The sequence below is a fragment of the Dermacentor variabilis genome, unplaced genomic scaffold, assembly GCF_050947875.1.
Source record: "Dermacentor variabilis isolate Ectoservices unplaced genomic scaffold, ASM5094787v1 scaffold_17, whole genome shotgun sequence".
In the NCBI taxonomy this organism is placed as follows: Eukaryota; Metazoa; Arthropoda; class Arachnida; order Ixodida; family Ixodidae; genus Dermacentor; species Dermacentor variabilis.
Genome location: NW_027460335.1, coordinates 8,461,162 through 8,488,081, shown reverse-complemented (window position 1 = coordinate 8,488,081; position 26,920 = coordinate 8,461,162). Strand labels below are relative to the sequence as shown.

At 46.6% G+C, this 26,920-nt stretch overlaps 1 long non-coding RNA gene across 2 annotated transcripts in view; it reads right to left on the bottom strand.

Annotated features, from left to right (window-relative positions):
• Window positions 1-1,473: 1,473 nt before the first annotated feature.
• LOC142568153 (uncharacterized) overlaps window positions 1,474-26,920 on the bottom strand; it is a 35,186-nt gene continuing 9,739 nt past the window's right edge. For both annotated transcript variants that reach the window (XR_012825372.1, XR_012825371.1), the window contains 2 exons: window positions 9,062-9,531; window positions 1,474-3,967 (listed from right to left, as the gene is read on the bottom strand). This is a non-coding gene — a long non-coding RNA (uncharacterized LOC142568153). The remainder of the gene's footprint in view (window positions 3,968-9,061; window positions 9,532-26,920) is intronic.

The following is a 26,920-nucleotide window of genomic DNA, read 5'->3' as shown; positions in this document are numbered from 1 at the left end:
ATAATAAAACTTGGCCCTTTCCCCAGGTTTCTAAAATCATCTACAACACTGCTCACTGTCGCCTGATTCAAAACAGAGCACTGCTTGTTTAAAACCAATAAGACGTCTATGTAATGAAACACATTAAGGACTTTGTCATTATTAAAATGGTTAAAACGATCAGCAGAGAGCGATCGATAGATGATAAAAAGATATTGCAAAATATAGGGGCTATACAAGAGCCTATACATATGCCTTTCTTCTGCAGGTAAGGTTGCTCATAAAATAAGATAAATGTACTCCGGAGATAAAATTCTAAAAGGACTTAAAAGCTATCAACAGTGATACCAGCAGCGTTTTGGAAAGCCACTGGGCCGCTCTCGTCTATGCAATCTTTAACAAAGGCAAACAGGTCCGGATAGGGCACTGAATAAAAAAGGTCTTCTACATCAACAGAAAAAGCATAATGTATGTCATTCCTTTCCTCGAAAAAATGGGCTACTTCCTGTGAACTTTTTGTAAGAAAGGGATCAGTTATGAGGCTATTCAAACTTTTCTGAAGGAACTTCAGAGAAGTTGTGTGTGCATGAGATGCAAGCTAGTTTTGACAACCAATTGGGCAGGCTCGTTGCAGCTGGCTTCCCTGAGTCGGTCTTGGTCCCTGTGGCAGAAACGCTTTTGAAGAAGTTGAAGGCTGAGGTAAGCAGGGAAGACTCGAAGGGAAAAGAGTGGCCTATAGTGGTCCCCTACATCTATAAAGTCACGCACAGCCTAAAAAAAGTGGCTAACCGGTATAATGTAGCGGTGGTGTTCTCCGCTCCCCAAAAGCATGCCCAGCTAAGCCGTCGCATAACTTGCGAAAGCCAAATGCTTGGCTGTCAGAAGAAGCATGGCCAGCATTTCATAAAGTGCGCCACAAACGTCGCATATGAAATTCCTCTGTCCTGCGGGAAATCCTACATTGGACAGAGGGAGCGTTGTGTGAATGACCGGCTTAGAGAGCATGCAAAATGTAAAAAAATAATGAAGGTGAGTGACTTGTGGATCACTGCAGGGCTTGCACCGATTGTTTTCCACGGTTCGGCGATGCGAGGATTCTGGGTAGATGCAGGCATCAGACATCGTGTGAAACATTGGAAGCCTTCTACATCAAGAAAGCAGGTCCGAACTGTGTTAGTGACACATCAGTTTTCCTTTACGAGGCTGAGCTGAAGTTTCTATCGCGCGTACTATGGTAAGACTTTTTACTCCATGTTGCCTTGTACACATGCATGTGCACGGTGTTTTGCTGGGCTATATATGTCGAGTGCTTTCACCCTCATTAAACAGCTGAAGTAGCGCCCATGGTGTCGTCTTTCTTGCTTGTGTTGTTTTGGCGCAAAATCTTTTTAGTATGCAAGATCACCAACTAGCCCAGCGGTTAACGCTTCTAAAGTATGTCATCTTGCTTTTGTGTTCTACTTAGCACTTAAGATACCACCATGTACATTTACATAGAAAGCAATACAACCATTTGTATTACAGATGTTTCCACCAATGCAAAAAATACTACCGTTGAAGGCAGAAAACACTAAAATTTGGCAAGAAATACTGAAAATTGTTTTCTATGTAACACATACACTGTTTATTAAAAGAAAATTGGTTGGCTTTGAGCAAGCTGTTCGAAAGTGTTGTATAATTTGGTTTCGTAAAGTCAGTTTCTTCACAATACAGCCTTGTTACACGGTGAAGCAAATCAAAAGTGAAAAGGGTGTCACAGGATGTGTGTTGCACACGTGTGCACTCGCCGTCTCCTGTCACAGTATGAATACCGAGACATGTAATAACTGTACTGGCAGTTATTCAAAGCAATTTCTGTGGTGATTTAAGTCCTATATTCAGGGGTGAAAAGTGTGCTTCTAGCTGTAAGATAGTAATATATTATTTATGAAGCCGAAGTTCATGATGTTCATGTTTTTTAAAGTGTTCATTATTTCTCGAATATAAGCTACATCCTTGCAAGGTGGTTGAAACAAGAGTTCAAATTGCCACAGCCATGTCCGAAGTAGCTCTGAAAGCCTGCTAGTACACTGAATAAGTGTCTCGGCGCTTTTACTGAGAGTAGATGGTGGGTTTGCGTGTGCATAATTAAGGAACATATATGTCCCATGACAGTGGCCCCTTTCTACTCTTAGTATGCTTCACCGTAGTAGATTTTATATGCTTCAAAACGTAACACGGCTGTATTGCAGCAGAACTGACTTTAGAAATCCAAATTATGCAATGCTTCTACGAGTCCTGCCTAACTTCATTCTGAAGAGACTCTATAAAAAGATATGCTGCTCTATACTCACAGAAAACGTACTCTATGTCACATAAAAACAAATGTATGTGATATTTTTCAGTCACCTGTACTTTGGGCAAAATAAGTTTTTCAAGATCAAGAAACACTGAGTGATTTCCTATGGCCCAATTTTTTGGATCCATTGATTATGCGGATCTACCCGCATGGCTGCAGCATCAACTGATATAACCAATGTATAGGACCAGAGAGTCCTCGACAGATGTTATGTAAATATTTCATTAATAAAATTAATAAAACATTTATACATGTCTGCAGCATAGACCCATTGCTGCTGCGACTATATTGAGCTGCACGGGTGTTCAAAGCATTGTTAGAGAACAAAATCTGCAAGTCTTTACTTAAACAGTCAACATGTTGAATAATCGAATACCCTTTAGTATTTTCACTAAATTTAGGTATTTTTCGGCTTCCACTGACATGTTCTCTTAATTCTAACAATGGCAGTTCTAAAAATCTCAACAGACCACCTAACCATGTGGAGCATTTTTTAACAAAGCACATATTCACTGCCTTTGCCTGCATTCCACATGGCTACCCACAATCAGTAGCTATGACGCAGATTCTTTATATTTGGAATAGGCTACTTAGGCAGAACCTCAGAGCAGGCAAACGACGATAAAGCCGTTTGCATATGTCCGACAAAACATTTAATGCATACATGAAAGGGAAAAAAATCGTAAAGACTTAAGAAACTAAGAATAAGACATCTTGACCTGACTTGAATTAACAGCAAACTACAACAAATAAAGTAGTACAAGATAAAGCGAATGAGGAAAACACTTATCAGCCAAGGAAAAGAGTTCACCGTTGCAGCAAGGTGAGCGGATGAGGGAAGCAGCAATGTACACACCCCAGCCGCCACAGGCTTGACCGAAGAGTCCAACACATCATAAACATAACGTCTACACTTGGCCAAAGAAGCAGTGGCCATATCAGGAACTTCCAACAGGAACACTAGGAGGAATTGTCCTGGCCTGGCCAGGCGGAAGCTTGTAAGGTTGTGTTCTGGCCACAGAAATGGGAGCTCACAGGCCTTGTGTTAGCATTCTGTGGCTAGTGAAGTTGTAAAGCACACTCTTGTAGAGATGTGTTAGCCGAGCCTTGACTGGTTGCCCTGGTCCAGTGAAGTTTTGGTGGCCTGGTTCCAAAAACGAACAGCACGTCTTTGGCACAGTACCCTGGGCAAACTTCTTCCCATGTGGCTTTCCTCCATGTTCCAACTATCCCCTTCACTTTTCTCTTCCGGAGCTTCATAGTCCCCAGTGATTGGTTCCTTACTTAACAGGTACACAAACCACCCCAAATTTTCTTGTTTTCTTGCCTTGCATGCTTGGGTACCTGTCGTATATAGAAGGAGGTAGCATCTCTTACCTACCATTACCGTTTTCGCTAGAGTTCCAGTAAGAGAGTAAGATCAGGGTAGCCATGGCATCTGTCTCGGTTCTTTGCATTTGGCGTCGTAACCAGTACTCCTACTGCGGCTGCAGGCGTCATGTGCAGGTTCGCGAGGCAGGAGCACCTTCCCCTTGCTATCCTGTCTTCTTGCCTTTCAGCACAATGGCCCAAAGTTTGCAAGGCCGGGATGCCGCCAGAGATGAACAACACAACCTGTCAGCCCAGCCTTCAGAGCAGCCGATGGCATGCCTATAAATGCAAAGGACAACTGCAATGACAACTTCGAAGTTGGCAAGGCTGGGACGATGAATTTCTTAAGTGAAATCCATATTGTGGGCTTATCCCTCGAAGTGAACAGCATATAGAATGCAGATGTGTGCCGCTATCACTACAATGACTGCTCCATAGCTCGCAAGGCTGGAATAGCGAGTCTGATTCGAAGCCTAATTGTGCAGGCCTAGCTTTTGAAATAGCCGATATTGTGCACCTTTATCATGATGGCTACTCCAAGGTTTGCGAGGTTGTATTTGATGTTTTTACTACCAGAATATATATTTTCAGGTGTGTGCTATGAAATATTTGTTTCGTTACAATCAATGCTGTGACAGCTCCCTCGCAGCAGAATACAAACTGATTTTTATATTAAATTTTTTATATCCTTTAAATTTTTATAGCCATATACATTACACAGAGAAAGACAGAAATACACAGCATCTTAGAGCAAAAATTAAAAAGCAGATCATTCAGACGTCCATGATGTAATAGCAAGCATCACAATGCATTACATTGAACATACATATTTCGTAGGGGCGTGTGAGCAGTAATATTTGATATCCATAAGTGCAACAAAGGAATCCCCAAATCAAATCAAATATTAAATACTTTTTGAACAAATTAAATTAAATTATGGGGTTTTACGTGACAAAACCACAACCTGATTACGAAGCACACCATAGTGGGGGACTCCAGAAATTTTGACCACTTGGGGTTCTTTAACGTGCACCTAAATCTAAGTACATGGGTGTACTTTTTGAACAATAAACAGTCACTTTACAAGTATTAATATAAAACAGTGATCAGATCCTAGTTCTAACAATGTTAGCAACTTTCTGTCAATACAATGTGTGTTATGAAACACTGTTTATTAAAAGCAAAAACAGAGGACTAGAAAACAGACAAACAGGCCATTCACATACACAGGGCTCTTCCGAAAGTGCAAATGATCACTGCAAGACCCAAGCAAGCACGACTCTCAGCAGGGTAGCCTGTTCCACTATTTAAGTTCACGTTTATAAGTGCCCTGTAGCTTTAAAGTTACTACATTATAATTTCGATGGGGGTGAAATACAAAAACACCATAGAAGTGCATAGAAGAAAAATTAGACATCGTTCGTGCTACCAACCGTGACACGAAGAAGTCAGCGCTGGCACGCGACACGGATCTGCTGTTGACGACATTGTGCGGCATTTGGAATGCGAAGAAGTTGCTTGGCAGCGCTGCTGCGACCGAGGTTCAGCTTTTTGCCATCCTTGCTTCTGTTGTTGCCGAAGTGCTGACTAGCGACAACGATGAGGACAACAAAGAAAGCTACAGCACGAGCAATTCATGCCCAACAGTGGCAGAAGCTGTGCATTATGTAAGCCTCCTGAATGCAATCGTCACGACGAGAACAGCACCACGCAATGAAAAAGGCACCCCGCGACTTCTGCAGCGCCACCGCGCGCGCGCACAGAGAATATGTAAGGCCAACGAGGAATCTGCCATGTGAGTGTTTGCCGAGAAGAGGGGGCGGACCGAAAAGCTGGCTCACAGCTTCAATAAGTTTGAGGCCGCTGTCGCGCTGCTAGGCCGCCACGGCATCAAATGAAAATAGCACTTTTTGCGCTCAAAGTGAATAAGTACTGCATGTTTTCTTTCCTTTCATCGCATACTCTCCGAGTTCCAAGTTTGACAGGTAAGTGGGTGATCTCATGCTATTTCGGTTAAGCAGTACTACCGTTTATTACGTACTTTTTCCAAGCTCCGGCAAACTATGGTTTAACGAGGTTTCCCTGTTCTTTAAATTGCCAACTCTGTGCTATAAAACACAACATTGGTGCAAATGTAGACTGATCTTCATCCCTGTGGGCATAAAATGCATATATAAGTTGAGAACCTACGTAGTACAACAGGCTACACTAGAGGGATCCTTCTCACTTTCAGAAAGTCCTGTACATGTGAACAAACACTGCTTAATTGTTTCTAATGCTCCATTCTAAATTTTGATAAATACATGATAATGTACAATGCCATGAGAGAAAGATGCTACGCTTATGACTACTACGATCTGAATACCATTTTACATCAACTGTGAAAATGGCTGCTTATTATTCGAAAACTATAAGAAAAGTACTCATATTCATTTTGATTCTGGCATTATTCAATTTGTATTTGATTCACTCTCAGAAATTTCTATTTGCACAACTCTATTATACTAAATTACGAGCTTCATGTGGCAAACTTAGGTGTATCACTTAATAGACAGATTTAGTTTAGCGTTTGTAAACTGAATGTAAAGGCATTACGTACATAAAGGAATAGCGTCGTCCTCACTATGCATACTCGGAATGTTATTCAGTTTCTACGGTTTATGTGCGCTATGATAACGTACATTATTTGGTGAGTTGAACATCCGTAATGTTTACGGATGCTAAGAAATAGCATTGTCGAACATGGTGGCATCGATGGCTTCCGCTTCAGCATGAATTCTCCTGATGGCTACGCTCTAACTCGCGTTGATCCCTAGTAACTATTGTAATGAGCTTTCGCTTTCTCTAAACTCACCTGAAAGGTTAGTTATGAGCGCATAGCATGTCTATTTTCTGAGATCGTTCGGCGATTCTGGTGCCCGTATGCCTAACAAGATGCATCCACATAGCAACAGCAGGATGGCTGCTAATGGACCATGTTGGATTGAATACGTTTGGCACGAGGCACTAAACGAAATGCACCCTGTTTTATAATGTTTTCTTTACATTTGTGTTTCCGTACGGTAAACTAAAGGACTTGAAAGGACACGCACCATAACATCCTGCAAAGGTGCGTATGTTTAACGTACGTAGGGCGACGGACACTACTCTAAAGCTGTCTAATGATTAGAAGGACCTACGCTAAAGACTCGGTGCGTTTGTACGATATTGTTAAAATCATTCCAGAGTCCCTTTCACACGTTCCCAGAAATGAAGATTTTTTCGACACTGGTGTTCAGTAACTCTCCAAACTGCAAATTTTTTTGGAGCTGCTAGATATTACGTGAACAAGTAAAGGTATGAGGCCCACATGATTGAGAGCAGTAGGTGCTCGCTAAGAAGCTTCCCTCGCAGTACTCACCTGCCTGAGCCAAGTGAAAATGATGGCATGCACTTAGTTTCCTATTCTGATACTAGCAAATCTCGTCAGCCGTCGCACGTTGTATTCACAGCTATCACAGCCAACCCTATTGCGATAAGCATCTTCACCTATACATTTCACAGCACCTGTGGCATAGTGTCACTGGTGGCACCGTATTCCAGCACCACCCACCAGCTTGATTTCATTTCGGTTTCCCGTAACCACTTTTGAACTTTGTGCAATCGGAAAACAACATATCTAGGTCTGCTAGAGCGCCTCCAGCTCATCGCACGATCATGCTGCAACAATTTTCGCCGAGGGAGCATGTCAAACCTTTCCACCAAGATGTCCCACTCAAACCTGCTGAACCAGTAATAATAATATTTGGGATTTTACGTGCCAAAACCACTTTCTGATTATGAGGCACGCCGTAGTGGAGGACTCCGGAAATTTTGACCACCTGGGGTTCTTTAACGTGCACCTAAATCTAAGCACACGGGTGTTTTCGCATTTCGCCCACATCGAAATGCGGCCGCCGTGGCCGGGATTCGATCCCACGACCTCGTGCTCAGCAGCCCAACACCATAGCCACTGAGCTGCTGAACCAGGCCGAATTCGAAGAGTGCAAATGATAGCTTGCAAAGTAGCAACAAAAAACAACACGTCTCAAACAGCTCAGGCTCCACCAATTTCGCATGCGTCAGCGTTTCATGCTGCAGCAATCTACGCAATGTGCACATGTCAACTACAGTCGAGTCTGCTAAATGTTTCAGTGACTTCAGATGTTATGTTTGCCTAATAAGAATGTTTTTTCTGGTGTTTTTTTCCAAAAAGCTTTGGTGCACTACGACAGAAGCTATGGCATTACCTTTTATAACCATACGTAACACACAGCCGTGGGCAAGGTGTTGCAATCATGAGAATTGCACATCCCATGCCGAGCACTTTGGTGGCGAAAGGCCATGGCATCACTATAGATGTGAAGCCATGGCCTGCCAGATAAGACAACGAGCCGCCAGATCCTGAAGGCCATGCGTACACCACGAACAGGCTAAGGAGACTTCGGAACCATGGTGTGCGGGCTTTTGCTAACGCCCTGCTGCTATTGATGTCACCACATAAAGTCATGGCAAAAGGAAATGTGGAATTCTGAGCAGCTAAAATTCCAGTGAGGTTGAGCTTAACTCATATTTTGCTGCTATTTTGAATTTCTTATGAGCAATAACATGGGTTTGTGTGGACCATTTTTCATTTCTTTTGCTCTTTGTTTTATGACATGCTCAGAATAGATCTAGGGCAAATATAATGACCCGGAGAAAGCATTCCCGGGCCCTTTTAGGAGTATATGGGGACACTTGTGCTACCTGATGCAGCATAAAACCCTGCAGCAAGCTCTATGTCTATAGATTTCTAATTGAAACTCTATTTCAACATGGCCGTTGAGCTACTTCACAGTATCATGGTGGTGTGTTTTCTTATGTCTGCACAGGTAATCAGCCCGCATAAAGGACTTGGAGCAGACGGCAAAGCGGTATGGTTGGTCACCTGTATATAAATGAATGCTCAGATTTTGCTTCATAGCACTCCAATGAGAATTTCCGAGTGCATGAAGGGCACGGAAATGGCTTCTCGCCTGTGTGGGTGTGCAGGTGCTGCTTTATGTAGGACTTCCGCGAGAAGCTCCGAGGGCACGAAGGGCATTGAAAGGGCATCTTTTCTGTGTGGGTTTGCAACTGTTCCTTCATGCTGGACTTATGGATGAAGTTAAAACGAACGTTTGGGCGAGTTGGTAAGCCATTTTAAACAGAACAGCGCATATTTTGGTAGGGACAAGGAGGGAGACATGACACGGACAAGCGTTGTACAGCGCTTGTCCGTCTCGTGTCTCCATATTTGTCCCTGTCAAAACGCGCTGTTCTGTTTATTATGGAAGAAGCTGTGAAACCATGAAGTGCACTTTCATGGATTCTCACCTGTCTGGTTGCACAGATGGGTTTTCAGGTGGGACTTTTGTGCAAAGCTCTGAAGACATGAATGGCATTGAATGGCTTCTCACTTGTGTGGGTGCGCAGGTGGGCTTTCACGCTGGACTTATGCGAGAAGCTTTGAGGGCACGAAGGGCAATGCCATGGCTTATCACCTGTGTGGGTGCGCAGGTGAGCTTCCAGGTGGGTCTTCCGTGAGAACCTCTCAAGGCATACAGTACACTGAAATAGCCGCTTACCCGTGTGCACACGCAAGTGCTTCTTCAGGGTGTCTTTTTTTTCAAAGCTGTGAGGGCACAAATGGCACTTAAACCGACACCCTCCAGTATAGACCCTGACATGTGCTTCTAGACGCAACAGTTTATCAATCTTATGGCCAGAAGGATGGTTTTCGTGTGGGCGTCCTTGCTGTGAATCGTAACTGTTGGCTGTTGATGGAGAAATAGAAGGCGTTGATCCTGCACAGATGAAACAAAAGTAGTATTATGAAACGCAAAAAAAGAACGCAGATACTAAAGTCAACAATGACTTTCATTTCCTTTTCGACTTCGGAGGTATTAAGGGTGATTTCAGGTATGATGGCACAAGTGATGCCTAGTGACCATTTTTGATTTACTGAATATTTCTACACCTGAACGCTTCTCAAGTCCACCCATATAAATGATTTTTCAGAAAGGTAAAAGATTGCAAAGTGAGAGAATCTGGAGTGTTTGAAGACTTTCACAGATTTATACGACCATTAAAGGACAATGACAAAAAGCTTCGACACGTTAGCGCTCTAATCCTCAACGAGCACTTTAAGTTTGAAGGCTATATTTGGCATTTGCAAAACTTATGATTCACTGGCATGACAAATTTCTCATATAAGATTTTGTCAATGGCTTCTTCTTGACCACATGCCTCAATTTGGCAAGGTTTTCATAAGTTTAGATTGTAAAGAGCCAGCTAGAACATACCGTATTTTTTCTCGTATAACCTGCCCACATGTAAAACCCACACCCCTTTACAGAATAGCTCAGAAAACAAAAATGTATATATGCAATACTTCTGGGAGATAAAAAAAAAATTCAACGAGACACTTAAGACTGCTTACGTGTGAGATTGCAAAAGCATTATAGTCCCTTTGGTGAAATGATTTTTTCCACGCATTGCTTGTCCGTGCAAGCTCCCACATGCATTCTGCTGCACCTCGGTAAGGCCAAATCAAGATGCACCAAGTGTCTTGGCGCACTTGCTTGCAAGTGAGAATCTTATAACTCGAAGAACCGCTCAGCAGCGTTCAATCGGACATTATAGCTTTTTATTTGACACACTAATTTTATACACATGATCTAAGCCACCTCCTCCCCATTGGCCGCATGGTCACGTGCCCAACAGCACACACACTAGGCACACCCTTTAGTCAGCCAGAACCATGGAGCCACCACGCTTTCGGGGAAGCGGGCTTGTCCTACACCTCAGAGTCTTGGGTTCGATTTCCACCCAGATGGATATTTCCCTTTCAAAGCCCTTGAGTTACTTTGTTTTTAGGAGCCTCCCAAGAAATTTGACGTCAATGCGAGCATTTTTCGCTCTTCGTCGTCGGCCATGTTAGTACAGTCACTAGGTGGCAGCGCCGCCGGATTTTTGTGTAATGGAGCATATAATGCTTTTGCCTTAAAGGTTACATGCGTATAACAAACAGAAATAACTGTATACAACACTAAAATGTTTACAAAACAGTCTCCTTCAGAGGATAAACTTGTCGTATCTATGATGTCGTATCTTCTTCCAGCAACTCTGTTCCCTCCTTATCAGCAATGCTGCTGGGCCACTGAGCGCAGCTTATCAGAATCCAAGTTCTAATTTGGTGGTACCGTATGCACTATTAGCTAACTGGTAGAGTGCGAAATAATTACCCATAAAGAGGAGGATAACAAGCAACCCCGAAGGATGGGAGAAGGGATCTTCAATATGTAAGGAAGGAAGGGGGATAAAGTTACCTAAGAGATAACTTTCAATGGCACAGAACATTGCCCTGAAGCGTAGCTTCATGCCCGGGCACAATGCGCTGCCCTGAAGCCACACCTTAAAGCGAAATTTGCGTATAATCCACACCCCAACTTTACTGTTATATTACTGGTGCTGGCTAGATGCCCAAAAATACGGCAGCTTCTTTTTTGACATGTCACCATTTTTTATCTCTGAAAACTACTTGCCAACTTGGGCTTTCCTCAGTGTCATCCTTATAGGCTTAACAATGTTTGACAACACTTTCAATTGCTGTTTTGCTCAAAGTGAAAACTATTCAACACACACTCTGCCCCTTGTGCTGCGCAATCACAATATTGTGGCAACTGATTGCTGAAACTGACAAGGAACAGTCTAAACAAACCTCACCCTCTCCAAAGTGCAATGCAAATCAATACACCAGCAGGTAAAATTAGTTAAATCAGGTTTAATGGCACAAAAGCAACTTGGGCCATGCTGCACCATACACAAGGTGTTGACAAAACAATGATAGAGGCTGCAAAAGCTGTGTTGCTTTAAAGTCTGTTCATAAAAGTTTTTTTTTTTTTTAGCACGTTCAGGACTTCTGTAAGAGGTACAAGTGGTTCATCTCCCAAAATAAAGCGGGGTGTAAAGGTATCTGTAATTTGTATAATTTGCGGCAGCATTTTCTTCTTTATTTCGTTATGTGGCCATGTGATTAGAATGTCTATCACTCTTAATGGTTCCTGGCAGTTACCGCATGTTGGTTGTTCTTCCTTTTCCAATAAATAATTGTGTGTGAGATGTGTGCCATATCCGAAGGTGGCACAAAATTACTTCGATAAAGTGTTCTTGATGGCAACATGTTTTCTTTCACCAAGAACAGATTAAGCAAGTTGCAGTTTGTAGTTCTCTCTCAAGTTACATTCACTTTGCCATTTGAAGGTCAGTGGTTGGCAAATAGACTGAAGCCCATGCCTAACTAGTACGGTAAGACCTCGTTAAACCGTACACACTTAAAGAGTACTTTCGTTTTAAAAGCAGCAAAGTCAAATCCCCGACTCAGCGGCTATTGAACATAATGTGTTTTGTATCCGCATAAACTGTACCAACTTATTGCGTACATATGAGTTAACACGTAGTGTTTCCCCTTTTCGTTGTGCATACACGGCAGAGCGTTGTCTCCATCGGGTTGCCCGGCAGAACAACAAGCCTCAGAGATTGGAACCATGGATCAAACAACGGCCTCCAAGCGCCCTCTGCATTTGGGCGTGAAGCCACATCAACATCATTTCGGCGCCATGCCAGAGAGCGTTGTGGCGTCGTGCAAACAGACTCACGTCATGCCGAAGCTCGGATAAAAATGACACCGGGTGCTCAGCATAGAACAAAAATTAGACATTGTTCATGCTATCGAATGTTACACGAAGAAGTCGCCGCTGGCATGCAACAGGTATCTGCTGTTGACTATGGTGTATGGCATTTTGAATGCAAAGTTGGTCGGCAGCGCTGCTGCAACTGTGAAGACATGCCGGCTACGAGGTTCTACTTTTCGGCATCAATGCCTCTGTTGCCGAAGTGTCGCCTAGTGACAGTGATGAGGACGACGCGACAGCATGGGCGATTCAGGCCCCACAGAGGCAGAAGCTGCGCGTTACGTCAGCCTCGTGAATGCAATCGTTGTGACAAGAACAGCATCTCGCAATGAAAGAGGCGCCCCACGACTTCTGCAGCACCAACGCGTGCGTGCACGGAGAATAACTAACGCTAACGAGGAATCTGCCAAACGAGTGTTTGCCGAGAAGAGGGGGCTGGCTGAAAAACTGGCTCGCAGCTTCAGTAAGTTTGAGGCTGCTGTCATTGCTGCGAGGCCACCACAGCATCAAACGCAGATAACATTTTGTGGCACAAGGTGAATAAATACTGCATGCTTTTTCCCCTTTCATTGCACTATGAGTTCCATGTTTGACAGGTAAGTGGACGATCTCATGCTATTTCAGTTAAGCAATACAGTCGCCGACTGATTTTCCCGACTCCAAAAATTCGGACATGCTCGATTATTCGGTCTGCTTCGTGGCACCGCCATTCTTCCCATAGACCATAATGTATAACAACTGCCGACAGTTCGGACACCTTGCAACCTCTCGTCTGATTTTTCAGACACTCCTTGAGCCAACTCGATCGAGAGCACCATGAACCGACTCTGACCAGTGCATGGTTGGCTTGCTGAATGCCATTTTTGTTTCGAACGGAGCTTCCTTGCAGCCCCACGAAGTGGCGCTAATGCAAATCCCTACTCATCATAATCGTTTCTGCCTGGTTCGATAGAGTGGTTCTACAGCAGTTCCGGTTTCAGCTTAGTAAGCAATGTCAAGACAATCCAGCAGCTGATTTGTTTCTTCATGCACGACGCGGCGAGTAGGCCACGTTTTTCGTTTGTGCGAGTGGTGTCGGCATGGTGGTGTTTCCTTTGTGTGCTGTCTCGAGGTTCCGGTAATCCAACGCGGCATACGGAAACATCCCGTCAAGTGCCTAATGACGCCGACAGTGCCCGCGCAGACTGCGCTGGGGAATGCCGGCAAGCAGATACCAGGAGGCCTAGGATTTGTCGCCTTCCGATGTGCTCCCTACTGACGCGAAAAATGTTCTGCTGAGACCCGTGCAGTGGTTGCATTGCGATCCTGGACACCATATCATTTGACAGTTTCACAGGTGTTGACACTGCTGTACTGACATGCGTAAAACTCGACGACGGCGAGATCATTCGTCAGGTTTCTGCTGCATTGCCGGGCGATGACTCTGAGTCGGAAGATGACGCACCATGTGCTATGCTGCCGTCGCATGTGGAGCGTGTACAAGCAGTGATTGTACTTTCAGCCGCCTATAGTGACCGGACGACCCTCTCCGAGATTCAGGCTTATCTGATTGCGCGTAAATAGAACAGCGTGCAACAGCGCATTCCCGATTTCTTCAAGCCTACTGGCGAGCCCAAATAAGTGCGTGGAAATAAAGAAGTTATTTTTTTTTTTCTTAATCTGCTTTTTCGGACACTTGTTTATTCGGACATTTCCGCAGTCCCCGTGAGGTCCGAATAAACGAGGCGACATCACTCCTCTAACATCACTGCAAACATGGTCGCAAGAACACGATAGTGTTGGCTGATATTTGCTACATATTTGCCGTAATAAAGCAACAGATCGTTTTCTTATTCACAAAGTTCTTGCCCACTTCTAGATCTTAGTGTACCTAACTGCACTCTGCACTCACCGGCGTAACTTTCCGATGCCGCATGGCGACGCTATGCGGGCTGTCGCTGTACGGCGACATCCGGTTAAATGCGCTCTATTGGGACTCGCATATTTTATTCGCTAGGCTAATAATTTCTAATAAAGCACTCATGTAAAAACTTGAGGAGCTGAATATCTTGTCTAGATGTTCCTCCATCGACTCAGGAAATTTTGCGTCTGCGCTAGTTCTACTTATCGCTAGGACGCTTTCCTACGAAGGGGAAACATGTGGAAGCACAGAGACCGGTATAACACAAATTCAAAAATGTTTTTCATGCTTAAAACAAAAAGTAATTTGATAAATGTTTCTCATTTTGTAGGCAATGAATGTTTATAATAAATACACTATTTAGCGTATTTTTACCCCAACCACCTCAATGCTAAATTTACGACTAAATATAGGCTAAAATTAACTGTTTTGCAACTTTGTCGCCAGCTGTACAGGCCATTTCACATTATGTTCGTCCCAAATTATTTTTCACTTACAGTACAACTTGCTGGCAATTAGTTACTATGAAATATAACGTTTCAGTAAAAGTTATTTTTCTGCAAAAATATTCCCAATATGCACCAAATTTTGCATATTTAGTGCCATATAAGAAACTCACGGAAACATAAAGATCGATAACTCTTTTTTTAAGTGAAAACCATATCTTCATTCTCAAGGGAAAATCGTGTGCTCGCCTAATTTAAGAGAAAATTTTTTAACAATGCGTTTTACGACTCGTACTTTCGAGCTCTCTAAAAAACTTCGCATGTTCCTAGTGGTGCTGAAAAATTTTTGTTCGCAAAAATATTTTACAGGAAGTCTTCTTGCTTTAAATAGATAGTCCTCAATTTTTTTTTAAAGAAATCGCTTATGGTCGAGCGCCAAGGTTGGGACAGTTGGCATGGAATGACCCATAAAGAATGCATTAAAGAAGATGGCATAATTCTGTTTCTGGAGTTATTTTCCTCACGAACAGTGTTGCGCTTAGAATACAACCGTGTGGCACGCCGTTTTCCTCAGTTCTGGGGTTTCAGTGCCAAAAGCACAATTTGATCATGAGGCACACCGTAGTGGGGCACTCCGGGTTAATTTTGACCCCCAGGGAATCTTTAAACATGCCCTGAATGCAAGGGACACAGGTTTTTTTGCATTTCACCCCCATCGAAACGCGGCAGCTGCAGTGGAGATTTGATCCCGTGACCTCGTTCTTGCCAGGCACAACACCATAGCCACTTGGCCATCGTGGTAGATGCTGTTTTCCTGGACGAATATTCATGAAAGCACTGTGCCAAGACGCACCTGAAATGTTCGATTGGACATAAAGTCCGCGGGACAGATCAGTATCTTGCCATGAATCCCTAGGTCTGCAAAATCTCGCACTATACCAATATATCCATGTAGTAGGCTTTGTCCAAGCCAACGAAAACTGTGAGATAGTGTTTTTTCTGTAGAAAGGCACTGTGTAGTTCATATTCAAATCGAACAAGGGGATCAGTTCTTGAACAACCCTTTTTATACCTGCATTGATGACTGTCTAACAGCTTTTGTGTATCAAAGCTAAATGTTAGCTCGGTGTTCAGTACAGTCGCCGACCGTTTATTCGGACCTCACGGGGACCGCTGAAATGTCCGAATAAACAGGTGTCCGAAAAAAACAGATTCCGAAAAAAAATCCTTTATTTCCACGCCCTTATTTGGGCGCGGCAGCAGGCGCAAAGAAATCGTGAATGCGCCGTTGCACGCTGTTCCGTTTACGCGCAATCAGATCAGCCTCAATCTCGGAGAGGGTCGTGCGGTCACTGTAGGCGGTTGAAAGCACAGTCACTGCTTGTACAAGCTCCGCGTGCGACGGCAGCGGCGCACATGGTGCGTCATCCTCTGACTCAGAGTCATCATCCGGCGGGGCAGCACAAACCTGACGAATGATCTCGTCGTCGTCAAGTTCTGCGCACGTCAGTACAGCACTGTCAGCATCTGTAAAACTACCAAATGAGACAGTGTCCGGAATCGCAATGCCACCACTGCGCAAGTCTTGAACATTTTCGGCTTCAGTAGTGAGCACATCTGAAGGCGACAGATCTGGGGCCTCCATGGCACTCACTTCATCGGTTATAACAAATCCAGCGTGCCGAAAGCAGTTCTGTAGAGTGGCAGGGGCCACCGCCTTCCAGGCATCCGCAAGCATGTTTATAGCCGACAGAAGGCTAACAGCGTACTGCTTGCCGGCGTCGATGCAGACGACCATGCGGTTCAAGAGGCGTGCTCTGTATAGGACCTTCAAATTTTTTATAATGCCCTGGTCCATGGGCTGGAGGACACTCGTGGTGTTGGGTGGCAGGAATTCCAAGCGGATGCACTCGAGATCATGGATGTGACCGTGTGCACCGCAGTTATCCACAAAAAGCAGTACCTTCTGGTTTTGCGACTTGAACTTCCTGTCAAGATTGCGGGCATAGTCGCTGAACAGCTGTTGCATGATCCATGCTTTTTAGTTGGCCTCATACCAGACGGGCAGTGACTTCGCTCCCTTGAAGCCCCTCGGGCTTTTTGATTTGCCAATCACAAGAAGCGGAAGCTTCTCTGTCCCCGACATGTTGCTGCCTACAATGATGGTGACGCGCTCTTTACTGTGCTTCCCGCCGTGGCAGGGATCGCCAGACACAGAAAGGGTCTTATCATGCAGCATCTTATAGAATAGGGCAGTTTCGTCACAGTTAAAAACGTCATCTGGCGAAAACTGGGACAACAGCAACTCCAGAGTCTCCGAGCGATAATTCGCAACGAGGGTCCGGTCAACGGCACCACTCTCGCCGCACATCCTCTTGAAAGCAAGGTCGTACCTTTTTTTGAAGTTACGGAGCCATCCGTCACTGAACATAAAGCCCTCGATGTTCATCTGGAGAGCGAGCGTCTCTGCCTTCTGCTTCAGAAGGTCTCCAGACACAGGAATCCGCTTGGCAACTATAGCACACAACCACATGTCGAGGGCTTCTTCAAGCTTCGGGTGGCTGCCGTCCCTAAAATTTTTCCTTTCCAGGCTGGAGGAAGACTTCGTTGCTTCACCAAGAATCTTCATCTTGTTTCTCATGTAATCCAAGACCGTCTGCTTCGGAATGTTAAATTCTCGAGCAACTCCGCTTTGAGACCGGCCGCTCAGGACTTGCTGCACAATGGCGATCTTTTTCGCCATTGACATTGTGGTATATTTAGTACCACGCTTGCCAACATTTCCCAGCGCAGTCTGCACGGGCACTATCGGCGCCATTGGACACTTGACGCAATGTTTCCGTATACTAAAACGTTCGATCACCGCGACCTCGACACAGCACACAAACACCACTACGCTGTCACGCCGGCACCATTCGCACAAACTAAAAACGTGGCCTAGTCGCAGCGTCGTGCACGAAGAAAGAAACAAATCAGCAGCTGGACTGCCTTGACATGGCTATGGTGACATGGCTTACTAAGCTGAGACCGGAACTGCTGTAGTCACTCATAGCCACTCTACCGAACCAGGCAGAAACGATGATGATAGGCGGGGATTTTCAGTAGCGCCACCTCGTGGGGCAGCAAGGAGGCTCAGTTCAAAACACAAATAGCGTTCAGCAAGTCGAGCCATGCACCGGACAGAGTCAGTGGGGGCGAATGCCATCGATCGAGTTGGCTCAAGGAGTGTCCGAAAAATCGGACGAGAGGTTGCAAGGTGTCCGAACTTTCGGCAGTTGTTATACATTGTGGTCTATGGGGAGAATGGCGGTGCCGCGAAGCTGACCGAATAATCGAGCATGTCCGAATTTTTGGAGTCCGGAAAATCGGTCAGCGACTGTATACATTCATAAGATTTTACCAAACAGCTAATGAGAGCAATAGGTCAGTAGCTGCTTAGAAATGGTGGGAGTTTTCTGGCTTTAAAGAATGGTACTATTATTGCAGTTTTCTGTGCTTTTGGCATTACTACCGTTTCCCAAATCATGTCAAAAAATTCCAGCAGAGCCTCTACGTACCGTATTTATTCAAATCTAGGCCGATAGTTTTTTTTCAATTAATCATATTTCAAACTCTAGGCTCGGCTTAGATTCAAGGATTTTTAAACACATGCCAGTTTTTCATTGAAACTGCTAAACATGGTGCATAGCTAGCGCCATCTAGAAAAGTTAGTATCGCAGCCGCTACTAGCCATGCCAGTAGCCAACCGCACACAAGCGAGGTTGCCATTTTGACCTGTGTCGTGTTGGCCGTATCTGTGTGCGCTTCTTGTCGTCGAATCTTACCATGGGCACTTGACCGACAACATGAAGGCTGCTCTCACCCAAGCGAACACGGACCTCGCTGTCATACTGGGCGGTATGACGGGCCAGTTGCAGCCATTTGATGTCTGCATCAACAAACCTTTCAAGGATCGTCTGCGGAAGTATCACACAGACTGGTTGACTGACGACGACCACATGCTAACGGCAATGGGCCGCATCAAACGTGCATCACTATCACAGCTAGCGGGCTGGGTAACTGCAGTGTGGGACGACATCCCAGGTACTTTGATCATGCTCACCTTTGAAAAGTGCAGCATATCGAATGCGCTTGATGGTGCCGAAGATAGTGCACTGTTTGAAGGTAACTGTGACAAGGAACACAGTGACGAGTCTAGCAGCGACGATGACGTTGAATGAGCTCTGCACGTTCAGATTCAATAAATGCTGTTTGCATTTTGTGAACGCTGTCCTCACTTTTTTTTGTTCGGCCTACATTCGAGTAAATACGGTATGCTTGTTATAAGTGGGCAACTATTTAATAGTGGATGCAGTCAAGATCCACTGCTGTTTTCCTGCGGGCAGGAAGTACACTGTTCAATTCCAGCAGTGTCAGGAGAGCATCATACGGTTCATTTAAGGCACTGCTAGTTGGTCATTTTTTTTTCGCGATGTTCTTGTACAACCTTCAGAATGTGTAGCGCAGTCCAATTATAACAACTCCACTTATGCAAATATTCTGCTCACAATTTCAAAAATAAACGAAAAATCTGATTGTTATAACCGATCATCAGTATATTGCCACTAGGTGTCACGCGCCAGCGTTGAGAAAGAAGGGACTGGAACGCGCGCTCTGCAAGAGGTGTGCGCTGAAGAAGAAGAGGCTGAGGATGCCGGCTTGAGTTTTATGTACGCCATATTATACAACTGTCTGTCTCGCCGACACCGGGTACATCTTCAATTGTCTTTTAGTGACAAAACTGGTGGAGGTGCAGGGTACGGTTCATCCGATGCCACAAACCCCTCCTGGTAGCAGGAGTACCAGCCCCATACTAGTGGACACCCCTGTTCACCGGGCCCGCAGGAGAATCCGAGGATTACCTCCGGAGCTTGATCACCTCTCCACAACATCGACGCCCCCACAGACCAGTATGGAAGGAACATTGACGTCTCTATCGACCATTATGCAAGGTACGGCCACAACGGCAATTCAGTACCTGCTGCAGAATCTCAGAGTGCCGAAAGTGTTCCACGGAGATGTCTTCGAGGATGTAGAAGACTGGTTAACCCAGTTTGAGTGCGTTGCTGAGATAAACGAATGGAGCGACACGGCAAAGTTGAGAAACATTTACCTCAGCTTGGAGGACGGTGCTCGCACTTGGTACAAGAACCGAGAAGGGCTCCTCAAATCGTGGCTCGAGTTCCGCTGTGCCTTGCTGGAGACATACACCAATGCTGATCGCCGCAAACGAGCCAAACGGGCGCTCCAATCCCACATTCATCTGCCGAATGAGAGCGTGACGTCGTACGTAGAGGATATGACGTGCCTCTTCCGTCGGGTGGACCCTACCATGTCAGAGGAAAAGAAGCTGCGCCGTCTAATGCGGGGAGTTACAGAACAGCTATTTGCTGGCCTGGTTCAAAGCCCGCCGAAGACCGTGGGTGAATTCTTAACCGAAGCCACCCCAATGGTAAAGATGCTGCACCATCGCTCAGCTTTCTATGAAAGGCAAATGAACGCTACTTCACCTTCGGACCAGCGCTTAGCTACGTATGACAGGCACGCGAATGCTGCTTCACTGACGGATGCAGTTGCCTTTGGAAACCTGGACGTTCTCCTAGACTTTATCCGCTCTGTGGTTCGTGATGAGCTTTAACGGCTCAGCTGCCCGCCTCAGCCCACACTGGGTTTCATTTCTGCCCTCGTGAGAAGTGAAGTGCAGCAAGCGATCTAAGGTCCCGTCCCAAGCAGCAATGCGCCACCTGTGACAGCACAGTTGCACAGGCCATCGTATGCGGAAATTTTGGGGTGAGTCTCTGTCAGCGCTCCGACCCATTTCATCCCCACCACGTCTTATGCCGCGTCATACGTCCCGCCGCTCCCATCAGTGCAACCGATCCAACGTATGAAGGACCAGCGCCCGCTCGAAAGGAAATCTGACGTCTGGTGTACCCCGGACAGAAGGCCTCTGTGCTATCACTGTGGAGAAGCCGGTCATGTATACCGAGAGTGCCCATACTGCCGCCTCGGACTGCAAGGTTTTGCCGTGGATTCACCAAGGCCCAGATATGGCAAAAGGCCTAGGGCGATTGGAGAATACCAGAACCAGCAGAGTATGCCACTGTTCCTGCGGCGGCAGTCGCGCTCGCCGCCCCCTAGGGGATTTTCCCCGCCCCTAGAAGCCCTCTAATAGCAGCGCAGGGACGACCGCCAAGTCCTCGCCGGAAAAACTAAGAACAGTGACCTTCGGGGGCAAGGCCGCTGATAATCACCCTTCCGAAGACCTCCCATAGACGCAAGCATGGTCTATTCAGCACGATTCAGCGACGACAGCAGCCGAACTCAACGACAGACTCTCGCTAGACATACCTGTTGTGCTCGACGGCAGCCACGTTAGTGCGTTATTGGACACGGGTGCCGACTACTCGATCTTGTGCGGAAAACTAGCGACGGAACTTAGAAAAGTTATCACGCCTTGGTCTGGAACGCAAATTCGTACTGCGGGCGGGCATATCGTGACACCGTTGGGCATGTGCATGGTCAGAGTACAAATTCGTGGGTGTACGTTTCCAGCCAGCTGCCTTATAATCCGCGATTGTTCTCGGGACCTCATCTTGGGCGACGATTTTCTGCGAGAGTATGGTGCCATTATAGACCTCCAGGAGTGCACAGTGACTTTTTCAACAGAGAGAGCAGCGAACAGTCGCAACAATTGCCGACATAACGCGCTTCGGGTTTATGCCGACAGTGTAACTTTACCACCACGCGCAAGTGTCCTGGTAGCGGTCGTATATGACGATCTGCTTAAGGTGAAGCTGTTGCAGAGGGCAATTCCTCCCTTATGCTGACTCACGGTGTATGTGCAGCCCGCAGTCTCATTATGCTTCGAGGTGGACATTCTGCGCTCCTTGTGACAAACTTCAGCCAGGAACATCGGCACCTGTTTCGTCGTACTACAGTGCAGTCCACTTATAACGATACCACATATAACGATATATCGGTTATAACGATGGGTCGACATGAGAGTGTCATTTTATGCATTAGGTCTATGGGGAAAAAAAACATTTATAACGATAGGTTATTCACCGCATATCGGATATAACGATCAAAATATTGCCGCCCAGATGGCTTTTCCCGTGCCAAATAATCGTAACATTTGCGTTGCTTAGTTCCCTGAAACGAACGATGTCGAGACGAGGCGATGTTTACCTCCGTAAGTTCGTATCTGCCGCCATTACCACGCTGCGCGTCCCGCGCCGCCCGCGCACCGAAGAGTACTTGAGTAGGCGCAGCGCGCCACAAGATGGCGCTAGCTGCTTCATGCGCGTCGGCCACAGTCGCTCCGAAAGAGAGAGAGAGAAAAAAAAAGCAACAAGCAAAGCGGCGCGGTGGCACCCGTCCCGCACTCAGTCTCTCTCTCTCGCGATAGCAGGCTGACGCCACCGAAGCAGCGTGCAACCAACGTGACCAACGGTACAACCCAGTTCGAAGATGGCGCCGACAAAGCGTAAAGCTGTGTCGCTTGACACGAAGATGGATATTTTGCAGGACTCTCGACGCAGCTTCAAGGTGAGCGCCCTCGTGAAGAAGTATGAGCTCGCCCAGTCGACGATATCAACCATCTTGAAAACCGGGAGCACCGCGATTGTGAAGGCAGGAGCTATCAGCGACCATGCCGATCAGCGGAAAAGGGTTAGAGACCCTTTGTACACCGATGTTGAAGAGGCACTTTACCAGTGGTTCATCTCAACCCGCGCGCATAATGTGCCTATTAGTGGGCCAATAATTGCCACCAAAGCGAAAAACTTCGCTTTTCTTCTGGGACGGCCAAATTTTGAGCCTGGGGGAGGCTGGATTCAGCGCTTTAAAGAGCGGCAAGAAATCGTTTACAAAAATGTGGTAGGGGAAGCGGCGTCTTTGGACACAGAGGCAAAGCAGCAGTGGCTGCAGACAGAGCTGCCCAGCGTGCTGGAGCGCTACGCGGAGAAGGACATATATAATTGCGACGAAACTGCTTTGTTTTTTCAAATGTTGCCGTCGAAGTCTCACGCTCTTAAAGGAGATCGATGCCCCGGCGGGAAGCACTCGAAACTTAGGGTGACCGTGTTGCTGTGCGTTAGCATGGACAGGAGCCATCGTCTCAAGCCTTTCATGATCGGGCGATCAAAGAAGCCAACGTGCTTTAAGAATCAGCACATCCCGGTCCGCTATCGCAGTAACAAGAAGGCGTGGATGACCCGCGACCTGTTCGAAGAATGGCTGCTCGAGTTCGGCAGTTTAATTGAAGGCCAAGGAAGAAAATTAGTGTTGCTACTTGACAACTGTAGCACACACAGCGTTAACCCGAAGCTAACATCTCTAGAACTGATGTTTCTGGCTCCGAATACTACGGCAGGCCTTCAGCCGTTGGACGCCGGCGTGATCGCCAACTTTAAAGTCCTGTATCGGCGGCGCATGCTGGAGTGGCTAATTTTAGCCATTGACCGCGCAGCTCCTGGAACGTCGGGTCATGCAGACGGGCCCCCTGACCTGAAGATCAGCCTTTTGAAAGCCGTGCGCTTCGTTTACGGTGCATGGTATGAAGTAAAGCAGTCAACCATATACAACTGCTTCAAAAAGGCGGGCTTTGTGCGTCAGGACGAACTTCCCCAACCCACTGAGACCAACACGGTGGAAGCCGCTGACATAACCGAGCTCTGGGAGCTCGTTCCTACTGGTGACACAGGTGGTGCGTCGATGGAGGAGTTTTTGACTGCAGACAGTGCTGCCTCGTTCTGCGATGAGGTCACCGACGAGGCGATCGCCGAAGATGTGCTGTCTCGACAGACGGCAAAGTTGTGCGACGGTGGCGACGGCAGCAGCGACAGTGACAATGAGATTGGCAGTGGCTCCTTGACCCCGACCACGATGTCCACACAAAGTGCACTGTCGTCGATCGACTCCTTAATTGATTTTATGCATGCCAAAGGATTGTCGCCAGTGTTCACGCAGCAGCTGGAATCCATGCACACCGCGGTTGTGAAGCTGAAGCTGCCGCAAAAGCAAGTGCAGATTTCGGACTATTTCGGCGCGCCTAACCCTTGACACGGTCATTGGCGCTACAAATAAAGTTTGTTTTTCACAGCCGACTTTCTACATCATCTATTCTTTAGAGCAAGTAGCGAATTCGAGTTCGGAGCTGCAAAGGTATGTACCGCGTTTTTTCTTTTTTAAATTTTTTTATAACCAGTCCAGATATAGCGATCATCGGTTATAACGATCATATTTTTCGTCTTTCTCGATATCGTTATAAGTGGACTGCACTGTACTATCGCTTTCGCTGAGCCCATAGCAGACGTTGCTGAATGCTTTGCGTCTATGACAAAGGACAACGCAGCTCAGACACTCAGCAATATCGACATCAATTCAGACCTTTCGGAGGAAAAGCAAAAAGCGCTGTGCGAGTTGCTAGTTCGGTTCAAGGAGTGCTTCGCATCTACTTCTAAGGTACGCCAGACGCCCATCACGAGACACCGAATAATCACGTATGACGATTCTCGTCCCATACGACAACTGCCTTATCGCGTATCGGCAAAAGAGCGCAACGTAATTAATGCACAAGTGAAAGAAATACTTGACGATGATGTCACACAACCATTCCAAAGCCCTTGGTCGTCGCCGGTGGTCCTTGTCAAAAAGAAAGACGGAACGCTTCGGTTCTGTGTTTATAGAAAGTTGAATAACGTCACAAAAAAAGACGTTTATCCACTTCCGCGGATCAAAGATTCGTTAGATCGGCTGCGGCGAACCAGGCATTTTTCATCCATAGACTTGAAGAGTGGATATTGGCAAATCAAAGTTGACGTACGAGATCGCGAAAAAACTGCCTTTGTTACCCCGGATGGACTGTACAAATTTAAAGTACTTCCATTCGGCCTGTGTTCTGCACCGGCCACATTCCAGCGAATGATGGACACTGTTCTCACGGGTCTGAAGTGGCACAGCTGTTTAGTATACTTAGATGCCGTCGTCGTGCTTGCGGCGACCTTCGAAGAACATCTGAAGCGTTTAGAGGCGGCACTTGAGGCACTCCGCTCCGCTAATCTCACACTAAAGCCAGAAAAGTGTCACTTCGGTTACGAAGAGTTGAAGTTTCTCGGGCATGTCGTGAATGCTGACGGTGTCCAGCCTGGCCCAGACAAAACATCTGCTGTTGCTGCTTTTCCGACTCCTCGGGACAAGAAAGCAGTACACCGCTTTCTCGGTCTGTGTGCCTACTATCGTTGCTTCGTCGCTAATTTCCCCCGGATCGCCGAACCACTCATACGCCTCCCGCGAGAAGACACACCCTTCGTTTGGATGGATGAGCAGGACGCGGCCTTCACCGAGTTACGGCAATGCCTGCAGGAATCAGCCGTCCTCGCTCACTTTGACGAGGACGCTGACACCGAGGTGCATACCGATGCAAGCAACATAGGTCTTGGCGCTGTTCTCGTTCAACACCAGGAAGGCATCGAGCGAGTGATCGCTTACGCCAGTCGCACCTTTTCACACGCCGAAATCAACTTCTCCACTTCCGAGAAAGAGTGTCTAGCAGTTGTGTGGGCCATCATGAAATTTCGGCCTTATCTCTACGGTCGCCCTTTCAAGGTGGTGACTGACCACCATTCCTTTTGTTCGTTAGCCAACTTACGAGACCCGTACGGGTGACTTGCTCGATGGAGTCTCAGTCTGCAGGAGTTCGATGTTACCATCGTCTACAAATCAGGCCGCAAACACAAAGATGCGGTCACGTTGTCGCGCGCTCCCGTCAAAATTTGCGATAAGGACATGGACGAAGACGGCGCATTCCTTGGGGCCCTCGCCGCATCTGACCTGATCACACGGCAGCGTGAGGACGCCGAAATACGCCCTCTCATCTATCACCTAGAAGGCAAAAATGTTACAATTTCCCGACACACTTCTTGCAGTCTCTCGGCCTTCTGCCTCCGAAAGGGTGTCCTCTATAAGAAAAACTTGAGTGCCAGCGACAAGGAGTATCTATTGGTCGTACCTGCCACCCTCCGTGATGAGATTCTCCTAGCCTGCCATGATGAGCCCATGCCTGGACACTTGGGATTTTCTCATACTCTTGCAAGAGTACGCCAGATGTACTACTGGCCCAGACTTTCTACCACAGTGAAGCATTACGTGCAAAGCTGCTGTGAGTGTCAACGCAGGAAATCACTGTCTTTGAAGCCCGGGGGGTTCATCGCACCACCTAGCGCGCCGTTTCATCAAATCGGCATGGATCTTCTGGGACCCTTTCCCTTGTCAGCCAGCGGAAACAAGTGGATTATAGTCGCCACAGACTATCTAACACGCTACGCCGTGACGAAAGCTGCCCAGTTCTTTATCGATCAGATAGTCCTAAGACATGGTGCCCCATCACATGTCATCACCGACAGAGGAACTGCCTTTACGGCCCAACTGATAGAGGACATATTCTGGCTGAGCTGCACGCAGCATCACAAGGCCACAGCCTATCATTCGCAGACCAATGGACTGATGGAACGGCTAAACAAGACCATTGCTGACATGCTGTCTGTGTATGTAGACGTCCAGCATAAAACGTGGGATCAAGTCCTGCCGTACGTTACATTCGCGTACAACACTGCCATTCAGGAAACAACGCAATTCACCCTGTTTCGCCTTGTCTACGGGCGCAAGGTCCAGACCACGCTAGACGCAATGCTTCCGCACGACACCGACGCATCACTTACTTTCGACGCCGAGCAACTTACTGAACATGCAGAGAAAGATCGTCAACTCGCGAGCATACACATCACGACGCAGCAGAGTCCAGAGACACGACGCTACAACCTTCGACATTGGCAAGTCGAGCACCAGCCAAGTGACCAAGTCTGGGTGTGGACTCCAATCCGTTGCCAGGGGTTGTCTAAGAAGCTGCTTAGTAGATACTTTGGACCCTACAAAGTGACACACCGCATTAGTGAAGTGAACTATGAGGTCATTCCCGACGGTGGCGCGTCGCCTCGGCGTCGAAAGCACCACTCAGAGATAGTGCATGTTATTCACCTGAAACCGTATTTCGCGCGTTAAGGCGGCACCAACTCGATCTCATACAACTTCCACACTTCCACGTTCTTTTAGT